The 18,009-nt window shown below is 45.0% G+C and overlaps 1 protein-coding gene across 2 annotated transcripts in view; it reads right to left on the bottom strand.

The window, feature by feature from the left end:
* si:dkey-178k16.1 (band 4.1-like protein 1) overlaps positions 1 to 17,274 on the bottom strand; it is a 127,453-nt gene extending 110,179 nt beyond the window's left edge. For both annotated transcript variants that reach the window (XM_014145847.3, XM_014145849.3), the window contains exon 1: positions 16,946 to 17,274. The gene's annotated coding sequence lies outside the window, so the exon portion shown is untranslated. The remainder of the gene's footprint in view (positions 1 to 16,945) is intronic.
* Between the last annotated feature and the right edge of the window lie 735 nt (positions 17,275 to 18,009).

The following is an 18,009-nucleotide window of genomic DNA, read 5'->3' as shown; positions in this document are numbered from 1 at the left end:
TCAATACTGTCAATACCTACTTCTTTGAAGTTGTTTTTTATACATTTTAATATTTGTAGCTACTTTTTAAAGGCTACTTCAGGATTAGCAGATACCCATAGACTTCCAGTCATTGTGCTAACGCTAGTTAGAGTTGGCTCGAGAAACGAACTCAAACTTTCTTCATACTGATTAGATCCCAGGCTGTGTCGCAGCCGTCTGCGACTGGGAGACCCATGAGGCGGCACACAATTGGCCCAACGTCGTCCGGGTTAGGGGAGGGTGTCAAGAAGCAGTGCGGCTTGGCGGGGTCATGTTTTGGAGGACGCACAGCTCTCCCGAGTCTGTATGGGAGTTGCAGCGATAGGACAAGACTAACTACCAATTGGATATCATGAAATTGGGGAGAAAAAGGGGTAAAAAATGAAATACTGAAACATACAAAAACAATTATAATTGTAATTACTTTCTTCATACTGGACACAGAGACGTAAAAATGGTATCCACGAGTTCATCTGACTCTGGGGAAGTAGATAAAGGGCCTCATTGGCAAAATACCAAAGTATCCCATCCTGGTCCGTGACAGTAGCCCTCCTCTGACACGCTGCACCAGCAGCGGGACGACACCGGCCTCGGGGACGACCACAGGGTCGCAGTGCGGGTCGGTCTGGGTGCCGACGGTAAAACTTCCTGGTCAGCGAAGCCAGACCCGGTCGCCTGGGGAGAAAACAGGCACCTCACTGCAGTGGCGGTCAGCCTGTTCTTTGTGCCGACGCACGGTGACCACTCGTCCACCGTAGGAGCCTCGGTCTGGCTCGGGTGCCAAGGTGCCAGGGCCGGCTGATTCCTTTCCAGTGTGTGTTGGGGTGTGAGGTTAGTGGAGGAGTGGCAGAGGGAATTCTGCACGTACTCCGCCCAAGGTAGAAAATCCGCCCGGCCGATCCTGACAGTAACACCGCAGGAACCTTCCCAAATCCTGGTAGATCCTCTCCACCAGCCCATTTTCTTGAGGCCGATACCCGGAGGTGAGACTGACTGTGACCCCTAGGCATTCCATGAACGGGCCACGATCTTACACAATATCCTCCAGGATCCCATAGTGCTGGAAGACGTGTGTAAAAAGAGCCTCGCGGTTTGCATGGCAGATGGAAGCCCAGGCAGAGGAAGGAGGAAACAAGCTTTGGAAAAACGGTCCACAACGACAAGAATGGTGGTGTTTCCCTGGGAGGGGGGAAGGTCAGTGACAAAGTCCACCGAGAGGTGAGACCAGGGTAGACTGAGCACGGATTGAGCAGGAAGAGACGTAACCCCGGATGTCCCTAGCCAAGGTGGACCACCAGTACTTTTCCGCTAGGCAGGCGATGGTACAGCCTATCCCAGGATGACCCGACACAGGCGCCGTGAACGCCCAGGAAAGGATGCGGTCCCGCACACCTGTGGGCACGTAGGTGCGGTTCTCCGGGCACTGTGCAGGTGCTGGTTCCGTACACAGGGCCTGCCGTATGTCAGCGTCCATGTCCCATACCACTGGAGCAATTATGCGGAATGGAGGGATGATGAGGGTCTCCTCTCCCTGCCTCTCCTCTGCGTCATAGAGGTGAGCCTGGCCTATTGGAAATCGTGAATTGGAACCTGTCTCGGGTTTAGCCTCGTCGCTGTGCTGATGTACTCCAGGTTGCGGTGGTCCGTCCATACCAGGAAAGGGTGTTTGGACCCCTCCAGCCAGTGCCTCCACGCCTTCAAAGCCTTCTTGACCACTAAGAGTTCCCGGTCCCCTACGTCATCATTCCTCTGGGCGGGGCTCAGCTGCTTAGAGTAGAAAGCGCAGGGCTGCAGCTTTGGAGGGGTTCCGGTATGCTGGGACAGCACTGCCCTAACTCTTACTTCGGAGGCATCCACCTCGACGATGAAGGGGAGTGAGGGGTCGGGATGTGCCAACACGGGAGCAATGGTGAAACGTGCCTTCAGTGTCTCGAACGCCCTCTCCGCCTCCGCCGTCGAATGAAGCTGCTGACCTCCTCTCAGCAGGGAGGTAGGAGGCGCGACTACCATGCTGAAGCCCCGGATGAACCTCTGGAAATAGTTGGCGAACCACAGGAATCGCTGGACTGCTTTCACGGAGTTGGGGATGGGCCATGACCTGACTGCGCTGACACGTTGCTCCTCCATCTCCACTCCCTCCATGGAGATGAGATAGCCCAAAAAGGACTTGGACCGCTGGAAAAACAAGCATTTCTCCTGTTTAACATATAGATCATGCTCCAACAGTCTTCTCAGCACAGACCTGACTAACGAGATGCTGGACGTGGTCAGCAGAATAGACCAAAATGTCGCCTATATAGACCACTACATCCCAGCATGTCCCGAAACACTTTGTTGATGCCTGGAAGACTGAAGGAGCATTAGACAGGCCAAAGGGCATTACGAGTAAAAAGCAGTCTTCCATTCATTGCCTGCACAAATGCGCACCAGATTGTAGGCACTCCTCAAGGCCAGCTTCGTGAAGTACTGCGCCCCGTGCATTGGTTCGATTGTGGTTGGGATGAGGGGTAAAGGTTAGCTGAACTTGATGTTGGCCTTGTTCAGTGTTTGATAATCAATGCAGTGGCACAGTCCCCCATCTTTCTTGACAAAAAGGAAGCTTGAGGAGGCTGGTGACTTAGAGGGGCGGATAAGATTCTGCCGGAGACTCTCCTGTACATAGTTCTCCATGGCCTCGGTCTCTGCATAGGAGAGAGGATAGACATGTCCTCTCTGGAGTGCTGCGTCAGATAACAGGTCAATGGCAGAGTCCCAGGGGCGTTGGGGAGAAGGGCGAGTAGCCTGGGTCTTTGAGATAACCCGGTACAGATCCTGGTACTCCTCCGGTAAATCCACTTGAGGAGCACAGTCCGGACTTTCCACCATGGTGGTGTTGACAGACACCGCGAGACCCCTCCCCTGACACTCATGCGACCAACCAGGAACCCAGCTGTCTCCTATCGGACCAGGAAATAACTGGGTTATGCAAACTCAACCAGGGGAGACCTAAAACAATGGGGTGCGTGGGGGTGTCTATAATCAAGAAAGTGATCTGTTCTGAATGAGTGTCATGGTCAGAAAAGAAACAGGAACAGTAATGTGATGTGATGTACGAGCCTTGTCCTTATTGGACGATTATCCAGGGCTCGAACTGGAATGTGTGACTGTAGGGGAAACAAAGGAATGCATAATGCAGTGGCCAGTGCGCTAGCTAAGAAATTCCCGGCAGCTCCGGAATCAATCAGAGCTAATGGGAGTGAAGGGCTAGGGTACTAAGGGAATTTAACGGGAAACACACTGGTTGATTTGACAGACAAGGAGAAGAGACCTTGCCTCCTACCTGGGTTGGTGCAGGGGAATTCCCTGGCCTGTCACCTCCTCGCCTCCTAGTGGATAGAGAGAAGGTCGGGGAGAAATGACCCCTTTCACCACAATAGAAGCAGAGGCCCAGATTCCTCCTTCTCTTATGCTCTGCCTCAGGCAAACGTGCCGAGCCCACCTCCATCGGCTCTGGCCACGGAGCAGGGGTAGCCATGGGCTCCAAATTCCGCGCAGGTCTTCTTTAGGACCAACCAGATCACCATGCTGATGAGCCATTCGAATGACAGCCTGCCGTTTTGACAACCTAACTCCAGTTGTACCCCCTCCCGCAGTCCGCTGTGGATAACGGTGACCAGAACCAACTCGTTCCATCCGGTGGAGGCCGCGATGGTCCGGAACTCTAGGGCGAACTCCGAGGCGGTCCTAGATCCCTGGCGTAGTCGGAGTAGACGCTCACCCTCCTCTCAGCCCTCCCCAGGATGATCAAACACCGAGCGGAAGAGGAGGGTGAAGCGCTCGTAGGACTCAACCTCGGGTCCGCCCGTCTCCCAGACCGCGGCACCCCAGTCCAGAGCCCGTCCGGTCAGTGCCGAGATGACGGTGGCAACCCTGTCTCTCCCGGAAAAAGCCCCGGCGTAGCGAGTGAGGTACAGGTCACATTGCAGAAGGAACCCCTTGCATTTTGCTGGTGCGCCGTCGAAGAGCTCCGGGAGGGACAGGGTTATTCCACGGACCGGCTCCGATGGAACAGAGGTAGGTCGTTGTGTGGGAGCTGGTACCGGGCTCAGTACTGAAGGGAATGCACACTCCACTCCACGCGCAGGATGGTTGCCAGCACACAGTCCATGGCAATACCGAATCTGGAGAGACAGTCCTTGTGGTGCTGTACTGTCCCTACAATGGTCGCCAGCTCGGCCTTTCCTGCTGTCTCCATTTTGCGGGTCAGTTATTCTGTCACGCTGGTATAAAGGATTTTGGAGACAGGCGCAGGAATACACAATACGGGTTTTTAATATACCCAAAACAAACACGTATACAAAACACTGGGCTGTACCCAAACAAAAGAGCGAAGGTAAACCTCGTTGAACAACGCGGGATGATACCCGCAATACACAATATATAAAGCATGCAGCATAACAGCTGCACCAATGCATAGGTACTCACACGACCAACGGACATGGGAACAATAACCGACAAAAGACCGAGGGAACAGAGGGCACATATATAACATACTAATCAGGGGAAATGGGTGTGTGTAATCAGACAAGACAGTCCGGGGTTGATGATAATGAATCCCGTTCAGTGAAGCCTAGAAAGCCGGTGACGTAGATCTCCGGAACTGGTAAACAGAATGAGCATCAGTGCCGGGGGGATCCGTGACATATCTAGAACCTAAAAGGGTTATTTGGCTGTCCCCATAGGAGAACCCTTTGAAGAACCCTTTTTGGTTCCATGTAGAACCCTTTACACAGAGGGTTCTACATGGAACCCAAAAGAGTTATACTTGGAACCAAAAAGTGTTCTCCTATGGGGACAGCCGAAGAACCCTTTTGGAAACCTTTTTCTAAGAGTGTATGTAATATGCTGTGTGTGTGTGTGTGTGTGTGTGTGTGTGTGTGTGTGTGTGTGTGTGTGTGTGTGTGTGTGTGTGTGTGTGTGTGTGTGTGTGTGTGTGTGTGTGAAGAGAAATGGTCTTAGGAGTTGATCAGTGACAGAGACGTGGGTGCTCATTTCACATGTCAAGACGTGGGAGCCAATCAATTCTTTCATTTAGGCCGCAATGCAACTCAATTACTGAAAGCTCCACATCTGTTATGGTCACTGCAAACTTAATCTTCAGCCTAGAGGAGATAATAGGGAATGGGACGGCAGGTGCTTATGTGCACAACTCCTTTGACTGTTTATCTCTTCAAAGAAGCTCCTTGTCATTACGTCTTGAACCCCATGGAACCCCAAAAAGTTCTACTTGGAACCAAAAAGTATTTTACCTGGAACCAAAAAGGGTTCTCTTATGGGGACAGCCCAAAAAAACTTTTGGAACCGTTTTCTGAGTGACGTAATGACAGCAGATTAGATAAGAAAATCCCCTTGATTAAAAAGACAATGAGGCAGTTAGGTGGTTGTTGTGGCCTGCAACGCAGCTGAGCTTACTGTTCATAGATCATTGCTAGAAGTATGTTGCAGAACACTAGAGGCTGGGCTAGGGCTGAGCGATATGGCCAAAATACTGTATTATATCACAATATTTTTTATTTCTTCTTACGGTGTTATGGTATTTGACGGTATTTTATGTTTTTGAATAATAAAAGTTCTAAATATGCTTAATGAGTCGTGCATGACCCTAGAGTGGCAAAAAAAAGTGATTTTAATGGGGCTTTCTGTGACAAAACTATCAGTAGAGTTGAAAATGCGATGGAAATACATTCAAGTTTCGATTTTTATTCGGTACATGAAAGCTTAAGTGGAAAAGCACTTTTGTGTGCATTACGTGTGGAAACTCACCACTGGTGAGAAAATGCATGTAATTTCTTTATGCAGATTGTAGAATATTTGCATGAAAATCTGTCCCTAATTGAATGAAAACCTAGCTTCTGACCATGCATTTTCAATGGATTCAATGGCAGTTCTTACTTTTGCCACAAGGGGCATTGTCCCGATTTCTAGGATGCTTTTGGCTCCAGCGCTGCCTAACGGGCACTATTCATGGCAAAAAATGTACATGTGCGCACACAAAGCGCTTGCTAGCAAATTAGCAGTTCTCAACTGTTAGCAGTCTCTTACTAGCGGTAAGAATGGATGATGGCCATAATTTTTCGAGTTTCATCACTCAGTTAATAACATTTATATTACATTTAACATGTAAAAATGGCGCCAGAGAAGATGGCTGACGTTTTACGTGCTCCTAACCGATTGTGTTTTTATGTTGTTTTTTTTGCGTTGTTTGTAATTTTTTTTTTTTTACTTATTTTGTACATAATGTTGCTGCTACCGTCTCTTATTACAGAAAATAACTTCTGGACATCAGAACATCGATTACTCACCACGAACTGGCAGAAGCTTTTTTTTCCTTTAACGAGTCCGACGAGCCCGACATTCTGCTTTTCCGGGAACAGGCCCAAATCCCTGTCATTTGCGTGAAGAGATGACAATGTCACAGTTTCTGTGTCATTTGATTGTTGTTTCCTTAGGTTAACACTGGAGGGCACCCTTACCCTGTTTTCTAGGTTCCAAGTTACCCTGATTATTACTTATTGGATTCACCTGTGTTTTATTACCTTCTCTGTTCACCTGGTTGCCTTGTTATTTAGGTTCCTCTGTTGGCCTTTATCTGTCTTAGGACTCATGTGTTAGTGTGCTCTTGTGCGGTTGCCTTGTTTCTGTTAAGACTCTAAGTAAAAGTTCTGGATTTACCTTGACCTCTGCTTGCTGTGTTTCTCTGCGCCTGGGTTTGAGTTTGTACTAGTACTATTGTTACAGTAGACCTAAGCCTACAATGGACCAAGCAGAGATTTCTCAGTCGTCCAAGGAACATTCCGAACTCCACCATTTACAGTCGGCTCTCACCCACCATGGAACTGTGATTGGTTGCCATGAGGCGTGGCTGCAGACATTGTCGGATGATTTAAGAACTCTTGTGTTCACGGTGCAGACAGAACAGGCGGGAGCAACGGCTGCTGTACCTGTGGCTGTTCCTAATCCTCCACTCCCTACCAGCCCAGCGTCTTCCTCCATTCGTTTCCCAGCGAGCCTTCCAGAGTGGCATACGTCATCTCCTTGATCTCAGGACGGGCTCTGGCCTGGGCCATGGCCATATGGGAGCAGCAATCAGATATTTGTTTTAATTGGCAAAGCTTCAGCTAGGAGATGAAGAGGGTTTTTGATCACCCCATCAGTGGCAGGAACGCTGCTCAAAGACTCATTGCGCTTCGGCAGGGCAGCCGGAGAGTAGCTGATTACGTCATTGACTTTCGGATGCTCGCTGCTGAGAGCGGTTGGAATATAGAGGCACTTCACTCAGCCTTTCTGAACAGACTCAGCGAGGTTCTCAAGGATGAACTGGCTTCCCGGGACAACCCTGACACTCTGGATGAACTTATCATTCTGGCCATCTGGATTGACAACCGGCTTTGGGAACGTCGTCGTGAGAGGACGGAGGGGTTCCGAGTTGTTTCCAGTGTTTCTGGGCGATGGGCAGTTCCTGCTTTCATAGACTCTGGGGCTACTGGCTGTTTTCTGGATCACACATTAGCTGTTGTATTCGGCACATGTGACTGATTTGATTTGAAACTAAACATTAAAATACCGTTATTTAAGGCAAGGTAAAAATCCAACCCAGTCCATGCATCAATACCGGCATGTATTAAAATAGAGTTTACCGGGCTGGGCAATGGATTTCAATGTCCTCTTGATGCCAACTTGGCATTGTGTTGTCGGCCAATTAATCTGCTGTACGTTTTGACATTTCAAGTAATGTCTGGGAGCTTATTAATATCTGCTCTGTACACACACCCCCTGTGGTGTGTGTGTGTGTGTGTGTGTGTGGTGTGGTGGAGGTTCTGCCCATTTGCTTACACATTACAGATCTGCAAACAATGGAGTGTTAGGGCCAAGGGGAAGGGATAGTGAGGGATTTGGAACTTTGTGAGTCTGGAATGTCAATCAGAGACTCCATTGTGTCTGTGAGATGACCTCTGTTCTTCTCTCAATTCCTGAGACAGAGTCAAGATAACAATCCCCACTTTGCGTCAGCTCCGTTGAAACGATACATCAGTATCAATGACATGTTGAAACCATATATCTACTGTAGTAGAAAGACTCCTAACTCATACTGCAGAATGTCACTTTCAAACAATGGAGGTTGAGTATAGATATAGTATGGTAGCACAACAAAGGCTTGTCGATTGTAGCTAGCTTAAGATAAATGCCCAGATTGTAACGTAAATAATGGGGGGATCATTTTCTGCAGAATGATGTGCCTTGATGTGCCATCCGTCATGACCTGACGGTGCCTATCTGTAATCATGCCCTCTTCCTTACAGAGACCCTGACAATTTGTAGCCCCAAAAATGTGAAGCGTGCTAGGGCGGGTCTCTGAAGCCCTGGGGCCAATCCTTCATCTGCTCGGCAGGTGGCAGGAGGAATCTATCAAACATGGTGGCTCAGTGTCATGTCACAGCAGAGAGGGAAGGCACATGGAAGACAGCGTGAAGACTATGGCAAACTGTGTTTGACAACCAACATTTCAGCTGATGGGTCTAAAGCACGAGACAAAAAGGCTTGGCATATGAAAGATTGTCCAGATATCATGAAGCTATAATACAGGGGTCGGCAACCTTTCCTTATGGAACAGTTCAATGTAAATTATAATAAATAACTACAAAGGCCTAATAATAAATGCAATAAATAATATTATTTATTGCAAAATACACGGTTCAATGTACAGAAATAATTAACTGAATGACAACCAGTCCAGAATACAAAAGACAATCGTCTTTCCATCAAGTCCATATCTTGAATGAATACACGCCACTGCTGAGAATCATACTCTGTCTCTGGTCTCTCCCCTCTGATACTTGCAATAGCCTAATAATCTTAATGCAAAACACATGGTTCAATTTACAGAAATATACAACTGTTAGGTCTACCAACAACAGCCCTAAACATAACTGATTAAGAACCAGTCCAGAATACGTAAGACAAGAAGGCGAGGACTGTGATAGGGTCATCTCTCTCCACGAATGTATTGTCTATCTCCCTCCAATTAGGACGCATGAATTGTTTGTAAAATACCTTGTAGCAGTTGTAAGGGCAAAGATTCAGGCAGACAGGTAGAGGTGCAAATAGATGTTGGTTTTATTTACACTCACCTCCGTATCTAGTTGGACAGTGATGCAATAAAACAAATTGGGCCTCAATACTCCAGCATTTTTTTGGGGAAATCAAATGTTTTATATTAGGTAACAGTATATATGAGGTGACAGTATAGAATGTCACCTTTTATTTTAGGGAATTTTCATACATATCTGATTCACCGTTTAAAAATGTCCCCTCATTTAAAAATGTCATAAGTATTTGGACAATTTCACTTATAGTGTATTAAAGTAGTACAACGTTTAGTATTTGGTCCCATATTCCTAGCACACAATGACTACATCAAGCTTGTGACTCTACACACTTTTTGGATGCATTTACAGCTTGCTTTGGTTGTGTTTAGGATTATGTTTTGTCCAATAGGAAGCACTTGTGTCTAAAATATTTATTTAAAAAAATGACCATTAAGTGTATGTACATTGCTGTATTTATTCATTGATATTGTTTTTCAACAGGAAAAGTTTTTTAATTTTTATTTAATCGCTGGTGTGCATCTTTTAAAGGTAGACTCAGCGATATGACGTAGATGCAGAAAGTAAACAGCATAGCGGGTACATTTCAACAACAACTAAGAGTGTTGAAGCGTGAGCTCACTTCTCCTGTTTTGGTGCCTTGGCTACCAGGGTGTAAACACCGTGAAGCGAACCCATGCACATGTGCAGATACTGTGTGTAACTATGTGAGAGTGAAGTGATGCATCTTGCTCATCTCAATATCTGCAGTGCTGTTCATGGCAATGTAATTTCGCTGATTCTACCTTTTAGGCTCTTTTTGCATGTTAAAATATATCTCTGTCATGCCTGCTTTGACCAGACACAACAACCTCAGTGCTTATTGGTCCATTTATTTTTTGGAGTCAGTTTTCTTCAGTTCGGTGCCCAATGAACACAAACCTAGTCTCTGATCTGCCCTGATAATGGTGCCAACCTCTGAGGCTGGAGGCATTCTAGTCTCAAGAATTGGCTCATGGCATTTTAAGGTGCTGCTGATGCTACTACTACTAGTGTAATTCTGAAATTACTATCAATGATGACAATAGTGAGATAAAACTGCACTTTGTATTCTACACAATACCATTATTTGGCAAGCTAACAATATCTATGTCCCATCAAGGGCAGTGGTCTAAGAACCTGCATCTCAGTGCAAGAGGCATCACTGCAGTACCTGGTTTGAATCCAGGCTGCATCACATTTGGGCGTGATTGGGAGTCCCATAGGTCGACGCACAATTGGCCCAGCATCGTCCAGGTTTGACCCGAGTAGGCCGTCATTGTAAATAATAATTTGTTCTTAACTAGGGTTACACATTTTGAGGAATTTTCAGAGTTGGAAACTTTCTGTGGGAATTATCGGGAATATATGGGAATTAACGGGAATATATGGGAATTAACGGAAACATATGCAAATGATTTTTAATACCATTTAAATGTAGATGTTTTTTTACATTGGATATATTTACCATAAATATATTTACAGAAACATAAACATTTTACCTTATTATAGACATAATTGCAAATGATTAAATCCTTCTAATAGAAATAAAAAAACTCTTTAGTTACGAATTGAACTTTAATTAAATTAGTTGACTCTTCACATGGGATGATTTCACTGAACAACAAAAGAAAGAAAATATTGAATGATCCCCAATGATCCATCATATCTCCCAAAAACGTTTTCAACATACATCTGTAAAATGAAAGTCTAGAAACTAAAGCTTTGTTTGTCTTCCTCTCAGGCTTCCATGTCTTCTCCCTGGACCTCCTCAATGTCCACCTCTTGAACATCAGACTCTGAGGCCTCACCGTCACTGTCACTTTCCAACCTTGTTGAGGATGGCTTGTTGTCAGGCTCAAAAAGCCTCAAATTTGGCTGGATGGCCACCAATTTTTCAACCCTTGTATTGGTCAGCCTGTTGCGTGCTTTGGTGTGTGTGTTCCCAAACAAGGACCAGGCGGCTGATGTTCGTGGGATTTGGAGGATGATGGAGGCAACAGGGGAAAGTCCCTTCCACCAGGTGGCTAATGAGATATGTTGGCACGACTGCCATATTGCATCTCCATCCCAAAGCCCTTACTTGGAAGTGTACTTCACCAGACTGTCAAGAACCTTGCCCTCATCCAGGCCAAGGTGACGAGACACCGTAGTGATGACACCTTAGGCCTTGTTGATCTCTGCACCAGACAGGATGCTCTTGCCAGCATACTTGGGGTCCAACATGTACGCTGCGGCATGTATGGGCTTCAGGCAGAAGTCTTCATGCTTTTTGATGTATTTCAGAACTGCAGTTTCCTCTGCTTGGAGCAACAGTGAAGTGGGCAGTACGGGTTTCTTTTCTTACATCTGCAAGCAGAGTCTGAACATCAGACAGGATGGCATTGTCTCCATCAAGCCGTGCAATGGCTACTGCTATAGGTTTCAGGAGTTTCAGGCTGCTTACCACTCTCTCCCAAAATACATCATCCAGGAGGATACTCTTGATGGGGCTGTCCATATCGGCAGACTGTGATATGGCCATTTCTTGGAGAGACTCCTTCCCCTCCAGGAGACTGTCAAACATGATGACAACACCACCCCAAAGGGTGTTGCTGGGCAGCTTCAATGTGGTGCTCTTATTCTTCTCACTTTGCTTGGTGAGGTAAATTGCTGCTATAACTTGATGACCCTTCACATACCTAACCATTTCCTTGGCTCTCTTGTAGAGTGTATCCATTGTTTTCAGTGCCATGATGTCCTTGAGGAGCAGATTCAATGCATGAGCAGCACAGCCAATGGGTGTGATGTGAGGGTAGGACTCCTCTACTTTAGACCAAGTAGCCTTCATGTTCGCAGAATTGTCTGTGGTCCAAGGGTGACTGCCTTCAGCTCATGTGCAATGTAGAGACCGGTGTGTCTGTTGTCCCTTGTGTCTGTGCTCTTGTAGAATACTGATTGACGGGTGGAGATTATGTAGTTAATTATTCCTTGCCCACAAACATTCGACCACCCATCAGAGATGATTGCAATACAGTCAGCTTTCTCTATGATTTGCTTGAACTTCACTTGAACTCTGCATCCAGCAAATTAGTAGATAAAGCATGTCTGGTTGGAGGGGTGTATGCTGGACGAAGAACATTCAGAAATCTCTTCCATTACACATTGCCTGTAAGCATCAGAGGTGAACCAGTTGCATACACAGCTCTAGCAAGACATTCATCAGCATTTCTCTGACTACGTTCCTCCATTGAGTCAAAAAAGCTTCTGATTACAGGAGGACCATGAGCTGTTGCTATCGATAAGGTGTCTGATTCATCATTTTCACCTCGAATATAAGTAGTGGAACTTTTGTCAGAGGTTGCTTGTTGTGAGCGCTGAGGGAGCTTCATGCACTTGGCCAGATGATTCTGCATCTTTGTTGCATTCTTCACACATGATTTGACACAGTATTTGCAAAAGTACACAGCTTTTCCTTCTACATTAGCTGGAGTGAAATGTCTCCACACATCAGCCCGTGGCATTTTCCTGTAAAAATTTGAAAAAAATGAGTAAAAAAAATAATACATTTCCATGTTCAGATAAATAGTTAAGCAGTTAGATTAAACAACTAATTTGTTAGATAAATGTTTTAAAATGAAACATGTATAGAAACAGGTGAATTAACACTCCTCAGTTAGCAGGCTCAAGCAAGCTAAAACCCACATGGTAGCAAAAACTACCTAGCAGAAATTGTTAACAAGTTAGAAATTATTTAAACACACTTTGCTGTAGGCTACTAATTACTAGTTAACAAAAAATTATGTATGTCATATCAAATATATTCACCTCACCCAGTATTGTAATCAAAACTTACCAGAAAGCATGTAGTCCTTGGCTCAGACAGTGTAGTAGTGTGTGCTCAATAGCATCTCATTAGTGTGCAAGATCTTGAGAATCAGCTGGACATGTGATGGAAGAATGCACTGTGCATGCAGAGGGTTGTGATTCCATTGAATTGGGGATAGTTTAACCAAAATATGCCACAAGACCTATAATCCCTTATGTGTATCCCACAAAAAAGGTTCACTGTTATAAGCTAACTTTTTGATGAATTTAAGCAAAATTCCCCAAATTCCAGGGCTTAACTTCCCATGAAAATTCCGGAAATTTACTAGAAAGTTTTCGACCCTTTTCAACCCTATTCTTAACTGACTTGCCTAGTTAAATAAAGGATAAATAAAATAAATATCAAGTTCACATAAAGTGAAAGACCTCGATCCATATGATTATAGAGCCCAACCTATTTATTCTCAATGTTGGCCAATCACGGGACCTTCCTCACACAACCTTGCCTGTTTAGTATGCCGGTCCATACACTATCGGAGCTGTATTAATCAGATATTTTATTCTAGTGGAGTTTATGGTCAGTCCATCAATCTATGCTGAGTGGAAGTTGGCTCGAGCTGCCTACTGTAGTAGAGGTGGGCGCACATGTGCAGTCGAGTGGGAGAACCTTCACAGGACATGGAACAGTACCTCTTTCTGTAGGCTATATTGGTGTTAGCTGATGTACAGATGTGTGCAGTCATAAAAATATTATGAATTATCCTCTATAGGTACATGCAGCCACACTACCAAAATAGTGAGCAGCTAGTTTAGCAGAGGATGTCATAGACAAATACAGAATAGGCTCATAGTTTATTAGTTCCTCTAATTGGAAGATATAATACACATGCTACATCATGACTGAGGCAGTTTGTTTCATATTAATTTGTTCACCTAAATAGTGAGCAATGAGCATAACACTTGTGAACCAATAGCTGTTCAGACTGTGAGTTAGTGTAATCAAACGTTCAAAGCAGTGTCTGCAAAAGCAAACAGCCATTGCAAGAGGAATGTGCCTGGCAGCAGCAAAATCCTTTGTTGGTCTTTCGAGACAATATTGCTTGACACGAGAATGATCTTGGACATGCATTGTCTTCCTGAGGTAAATTGATGTAATACAGTCATCTAGCTACCTCTCAATGGCATAAAGCCAACACAATGTTGTCATTAGAAAGATATAAACATCTGTCAATTGTAATGTGTAATGACTGTTTATTACAATCAATCTTATGACTCTGAGACAATGTAAGTTTATCTAGTGGTGAATTCACTATGGCTGTAAACAGATAACTGTTCCAGCAGATTCAATGAAATATCATAAAATGAAAATCAATCACGTAATGACATGGATCTGACACAGGGGAGGCAGTGTGTCTGAGTGTGTCATGCATGACTGTAAAGGCGTTAGCATGCTAAAAATTGCATGACTTCGAGTCGTCTCTTGTTGAATGACAACAGGCACGTCATTGAAGAATTCCTTCTGTTGACCAATCGCCAATGAGGGGGCGTAGACTTCGGCTGACGACTTCGACTTGCCTTCGGAAAAAATGTTTGTGTGCCCGAAACAGCCAAAGAAGAAACCCTTGCCGAAGTCGAAAACGAACAATAACGTAAGAAAATGTCGTCATAATATACGCACGAACTGTTCCAAACTGTTTCGTCTGCTGCATATATTACCTAGACAGGAGTCACATCAACAGCATACTCTGTAAAAGTGTCCATGTAACACGTGACCTCTCCCTCCAGGGCCCATGTGGAAGTGACAGATTACACAGAAAAGGTTACAAGGTGTATACATACAGAGACCATACAAGACCCCGATTATCTTTTATGGACAATTGGCTTCTATTTCTGGGAAATGTGTTCTATGTGACATGAACATAAAATGCAATTTTCACAAGGAAACTAACTGAACCATACGCTTTTAGGAATATTCCTGTAGAAATTGTCCTGTACAGCAATTCCTAATACAGTATGTATCTGGAGGTGTTATGTGTTGATCATAACCCTTATCCCCAAACCAATAGTATTCATATGCACCCCTCTTTTGCAGAGAGACATAATAACACAAGGGGCACAGGACAATGGCACTGGTTGGCACAAAGACTACAATGCACTCTGGAGAAGCAGAAACAGGCAGTAATCAAGGAGAGGTAAGACGGAGGGATGGAGGAGTGGCAGGCTTGCCTCCCTCTGAACAGGCCCCAAATAGGGGGGATAGAGAAATTATGTGAAATCCTGCTTCAGTTGCTGTGCGCGATCAGTGGAGAAGCACTGTGAGTGAACATACACACTAGACTGATCACTGACACCCACACAGATGCTCAGTCAAATACTGTAGAGTAGAAAGTAGAGTAGCAAGGACAGAAAGAACGAGAGGATCCAAAAGAAGATCAGATTGAATCCAGACAGTAAGAAATAGGACTATGTTGTGAGACTAGAGGAGGCATGAGTCGGTAGCTGGTACCGAAAGCTCAGTCTGATGCAATGAAAGTATGTATAGACCAGCTCACCATTAAGAGCTAGCTGCTGTAATACACTGATCTCAATGTTGAAGGCCCTTTCCTGTTTCAGCATGACAATGCCCTCATGCACAAAGCGAGGTCCGTACAGAAATGGTTTGTCGAGATCGATGTGGAAGAACTTGACTAGCCTGCACAGAGCCCTGACCTCAACCCCATCGAACACCTTTGGGATGAATTGGAACGTGGACTGTGAGTCTGGCCTAATCGCCCAATATCAGTGCCTGACCTCACTATAATGCTCTTGTGGCAGAATGGAAGCAAGTCCCCGCAGCAATGTTCCAACATCTAGTGGAAAGCCTTCCCAGAAGAGTGGAGGCTGTTATTGCAGCAAAGGGGAGACCAACTCCATATTAATGCCAATGATTTTGGAATAAGATGTTCGATTAGCAGGTGTCCACATACTTTTGGTCATGTAGTGTATAATGTTCTCTAACAGCCGTCATGCAGAAATATACATTTTCACCTAGACTTGGCTTGCCTCTACAATATTTAATCAATCCCACAACTACTGCCCGCTCAAACATCAGTCTTACAATAGCAGTAACAGCAGATTACAGCTGTGGTTGTGAACTCAAAACTAGGCTAGCCTACATGTATCCATGCTTTCAAATATACTTATTCTGTAGCAGGTGCATCTCGAGGATTCTAAATTCTACCACCTTTTCTTGATTTTGAACGATTTCAGTTAAACTATTTATTTAGCGTTTTGGTTACACAGCTGTAGCCTACCCAGAGCATGCACGATCATTTACAGATTGGCGCGCATGCTGCTTGTCCCCTTTGCCACACCCGCACCAATACTCCGGCTTCGTTCTCTTGTCTAGAGGTGAGACAATGACTATTTGATTCATTTAAAACGCACACAAGTAAAGCCGTAGTCACCACAGCCAAATCTACTGCATTGGTCAATTGCCTATTTCAATACCGGATATTACAATTTTTCGGACAACAGATTTGGCACACTTGCATCTGACTCGCAGGGTCCTAACGCATTGTTACGCGCGTAGCCTAATAGACATTACTATAAGCAACACTGACACTAGCTATCGTAGGCTACGCTGCATTATAACCCAGCATATCATACATGAAGAAGGATGTTGGTCTTGGCATATGATTGAACACCGGACCGATCATACTGCACAGATTAAACCTTTGGCAACACCCTTGCAATCCTTCCACGACACCGGCGGTGGCTTTAACACCGGTAGCCTATATGGGAAGGTGTCAACACACGGTTTTGTGCAGGCATTATTTTCCACTACTGTACGAATAACAAAACGTTCCGGGTGTCGGCTACAATGTCATGCTCACATGATACACAGGCTACACCTGTGCCTCCCATACACTGCAAGAAAACTGCCAGAGAATGCAGAACAATTAAATAAAGGCTACCTGTCCTGTCGGGTCCAACTGTCAGTCTTCAGTCTAGATGTGGACCATTGAGGTTACAGGCCAGCGAAGCAACGTTACACCGACGCCGCCACCGCCCCTCAGCTTCTTTTCCCCGGGAGATGGCGCGAGAGAATAGATGGGAGGCACGACCGGGAAGGCGCGGAGGAAAGACGGAGGGGCGTGCTATAGGGGACAAGGGAACTCCCAGCGACGCGCGTGATGTGTCGACTGCTCCAGCTACCATATATTGGACACAGGGTCGGTGCAGACATACAAAACAACAACACAACTATTTTTTACTCAGTCGGGTCTCAATTTACTAATGAAAGTAAGAATAGTAGAATACACCAGGTGCAATTTCGAAATGTGGTTGTGCATCAGCAGTTTGTCTCTTATTATATCAGTCGCTGACAGTCACTCAATTAGCCATGTCAGCCAGTGGCGATCCGTCATTCAGGGCAAAGTCCCACCTGTTTTGATATAAAATGTCATTTTTTTGGGGGGGCTTTCCTGTTTTGCATGTTATTTTGGCATTAATATGTGTCACATAACAGTTTGCAAACAATGTAAAAAAAAAAATATATATATATATATATATATATATATATATATATATATATATATATATATATATAAAATTGAGTTTATAAAGCCACATACAAACATGGTCTCTTTTTTGTTTTCTTGAGTGAGGCAGCTCCAAAATGCAGGTGTTTCAGCCTAGCTCAGTGCTTTCTGTGCTGGTGGGGCAAGCCAGCAGAAAATAGGAGCATTGCACCATGATTGGCTCAGTGTTCTGTCACTCATGGGGACACTACGTCATCGCCAAGTTTAAGTCCTTAGTAAGGATAGACATCCAAAATTTCAGCCCTTTGGGTTCTGCCATAGAGTTATATTACAAGTGCCCTTCCAAGAAGGCTCAAGGTCATTGGCCACAGATAAAATGACATCAAATCACATTATATGTACAGTAGCTTTGATTGGACTGATCATGTCAACATCTTACTTTCAAAATCTTAGCTAGCAGTCATCATCATGAATCAAGTCGACAATCTACTGGCAAA

The sequence above is a fragment of the Salmo salar genome, chromosome 15 (genome assembly GCF_965601325.2).
Source record: "Salmo salar chromosome 15, fSalSal1, whole genome shotgun sequence".
Classification (NCBI taxonomy): Eukaryota; Metazoa; Chordata; class Actinopteri; order Salmoniformes; family Salmonidae; genus Salmo; species Salmo salar.
The sequence above is the reverse complement of the archived record's forward strand: the minus strand, read 5'-3'. Positions and strand labels throughout refer to the sequence as shown.